Raw genomic sequence first — 3,389 nt, forward strand, 5'->3', positions numbered from 1 at the left:
GGATGAAAAAAAAAAAAAAAAAAAAAAAAATTGAAATTAAAAAAAAAAAATTATCCAAATTACCAAAATATATATTCGCAATTCGCAATTCGAAATTTCAAATGAAAGATTAAACCTAAAGAGAATCGTCACCTTCGCCTTTTGTAGTGTTATTTCGGTTACGCGGCCGGTAGTGCGCCGCGTTTACACTATAATGTGTGAGGGAAAATGTACGCAGGAGAGAACTGTACGATAAAATAATGGCGACGGATTATTGCGCTACCCAACATTGCCGTGTCCGTATTCGTTGTTGTTGTCGTCTGGGTCTCTCCCCTCATCCATCGTATAGCAGTGGGTTGTCGTCTTTGACAAGACTTCCTTCACGGCGTTCGCAAACTGCGGCGGCCATTCGGCCGCGTCGGCGGTACATTTGCGAGACGAGACACTCACCCGGCGTGCGATTATATTTCGTCGCCGCGGCCTATGCGATCGCATCACTCTGGAGTTCCGCGCTAGCAGAATCATCCTGTCGAGTGACGGCGGACGGCGTTTCAGCCTCCGTCGCTCCGTTTACCGCGCCGACGGCGTGCGTTTTCGGTGTGCACGTTTTACGATGGGAAATTGAGAAACGCGGAGCACGATCTCGTGCTCTGTGCGTATGTATGCATACAATCCGTTGTATCTCGTGCGTCGGCACGTTAAAAATCGAAAGAGAGAGCCAGCGTCGCCCGCCGGGTGACTCCGGTGCGCGTTCGCGTGTGACGTGTGGATCGCGGGTGTCGGCGCGCCCAGTGCGCGCGCGCCCGCGGCCTCGCAGAGCAGCTCCCTGGTTGATCCTGCCAGTAATCATATGCTTGTCTCAAAGACTAAGCCATGCAAGTCTCAGTATGAGCCTAATTAAGGTGAAACCGCGAATGGCTCAATATATCAGTTTTGGTTCCTTAGATCGTACACAGTTACTTGGATAACTGTGGCAATTCTAGAGCTAATACATGCAAACGTAATTCTGAACGGGAACGTGAGGAATGCTTTTATTAGATCAAAAACCAATCGGCGGTCGGCGCTCGCGTCGTCCGTCGCTCTTCGAGATGACTCTAGATAACTTTGAGCTGATCGCACGGTCTAGCACCGGCGACGCATCTTTCAAATGTCTGCCTTATCAACTGTCGATGGTAGTTTATGCGACTACCATGGTTGTCACGGGTAACGGGGAATCAGGGTTCGATTCCGGAGAGGGAGCCTGAGAAACGGCTACCACATCCACGGAAGGCAGCAGGCGCGCAAATTACCCACTCCCGGCACGGGGAGGTAGTGACGAAAAATAACGATACGGGACTCGTCCGAGGCCTCGTGATCGGAATGATTACACTTTAAATCCTTTAACGAGGATCCATTGGAGGGCAAGTCTGGTGCCAGCAGCCGCGGTAATTCCAGCTCCAATAGCATATACTAAAGTTGTTGCGGTTAAAAAGCTCGTAGTTGAAATTGTGTCCTGCGGTGTCGGTCTACCGACTGCGGTACGACAGGCACGTCTGCGGGGCTTCTCGCCGGTGCGTCCTTCGCCATCCGGCGTCGGTCGGCCGCAAGGTCGGCCGTTCGCCGAGGCGGGCCGTCGCGGCTGTTTACTTTGAACAAATTAGAGTGCTCAAAGCGGGCTAAGTTTTGCCTGAATATTGTACGCATGGAATAATAGAATAGGACCTCGGTTCTGTTTTGTTGGCTTTCTGATACCAGAGGTAATGATTAATAGGGACAACTGGGGGCATTCGTATTGCGACGTTAGAGGTGAAATTCTTGGATCGTCGCAAGACGGACTAAAGCGAAAGCATTTGCCAAAGGTGTTTTCATTAATCAAGAACGAAAGTTAGAGGTTCGAAGGCGATTAGATACCGCTGTAGTTCTAACCATAAATGATGCCAGCCAGCGATCCGCCGAAGTTTCATTATTTTAACCCGGTGGGCAGCTCCCGGGAAACCAAAGCTTTCGGGCTCCGGGGGGAGTATGGTTGCAAAGCTGAAACTTAAAGGAATTGACGGAAGGGCACCACCAGGAGTGGAGCCTGCGGCTTAATTCGACTCAACACGGGAAAACTCACCAGGCCCGGACACTGGAAGGATTGACGGATTAACAGCTCTTTCTCGATTCGGTGGGTGGTGGTGCATGGCCGCTCTTAGTTGGTGGAGCGATTTGTCAGGTTAATTCCGGTAACGAACGTAACTCTAGCCTATTAAATAGACGTACAACCGGTATCACGAGGGTCCGCGCGCGTCCGTGTCCTTTGGCGTTCTGCGTCGGAGGCGCGGGCGCGTCGCGGTCTTCACTACCGGCGTACAATGAAAATCTTCTTAGAGGGACCGGCGGTATATATAGCCGCACGAGATTGAGCAATAGCAGGTCTGTGATGCCCTTAGATGTCCTGGGCCGCACGCGCGCTACACTGAAGGGATCAGCGTGTCCTCCTTGGCTTAACGGCCCGGGTAACCCGATGAAACCCCTTCGTGATAGGGATTGGGGTTTGCAATTCTCCCCCATGAACGAGGAATTCCTAGTAAAAGCGAGTCACCAGCTCGCGTTGATTGCGTCCCTGCCCTTTGTACACACCGCCCGTCGCTACTACCGATGGATGATTTGGTGAGGTCTTCGGACTGGCGCGCGGAAGCTCCTCGTGGGCCTCTGACGCGCCGGAAAGTTTGACCGAATTTGATCATTTAGAGGAAGTAAAAGTCGTAACAAGGTTTCCGTAGGTGAACCTGCGGAAGGATCATTTCCTGTGCGAAACGAACATGTGCGCGTGTACGCGTAACGTGTAATTTTTTTTTTTTATATAAATTTATTTTGCACATCTCGCATGTGCATTATGAAATATATAATATGCCGAAAACGAAACAATATAACAACAACAATATGTAATCACTAGATTACCCTGAACGGCGGATCACTCGGCTCGTGGGTCGATGAAGAACGCAGCTAAATGCGCGTCAGAGTGTGAACTGCAGGACACATGAGCATCGACATTTCGAACGCACATTGCGGTCCGAGCAAGACGTAGTTTGTCGACGGACCACTCCTGTTTGAGGGTCGCGTACACCAGAAACACCAGACTGCGAACGGTCATATAACACACACACACACTTGTGTGTGTGTGTGTGTGGCTGTTCGCGAGCAGTTGCCGGCGTCGCCAGGTCGGCGGGGGGGGGGGATAGGTCGCGTGCACACGCACGCCTCCGCCACCCACCCGTCCTTCCGGGCGTCCGGTCAAATATTTATCGACGCCTGTTGTCGGGCGCGCCCTGTGCGAATGTAGCGCCTCAGTGCGCTCGCATCGGGCGCTCGCTTCGCGCGCACGCACTGGAACGTGGCGTGAGCGCGGTGACTTGCAAAAGCCGCTGCGCACACACGCACACAACCCG

The 3,389-nt window shown here is 52.2% G+C and overlaps 2 non-coding genes across 2 annotated transcripts; both read left to right on the forward strand.

Annotated features, from left to right (window-relative positions):
* Nucleotides 1-802: 802 nt before the first annotated feature.
* Nucleotides 803-2,746, forward strand: LOC147065779 (small subunit ribosomal RNA). Its single transcript, XR_015071705.1, has one exon. It is a non-coding gene; the product is annotated as a small subunit ribosomal RNA (ribosomal RNA).
* A 152-nt stretch (nt 2,747-2,898) lies between these two features.
* On the forward strand, nt 2,899-3,060 carry LOC147065780 (5.8S ribosomal RNA). Its single transcript, XR_015071703.1, has one exon. It is a non-coding gene; the product is annotated as a 5.8S ribosomal RNA (ribosomal RNA).
* Nucleotides 3,061-3,389: the final 329 nt, after the last annotated feature.

This window comes from Rhyacophila brunnea, unplaced genomic scaffold (assembly GCF_057557595.1).
Source record: "Rhyacophila brunnea isolate RB1 unplaced genomic scaffold, BYU_Rbru_1.0 scaffold_571, whole genome shotgun sequence".
NCBI lineage: Eukaryota > Metazoa > Arthropoda > Insecta > Trichoptera > Rhyacophilidae > Rhyacophila > Rhyacophila brunnea.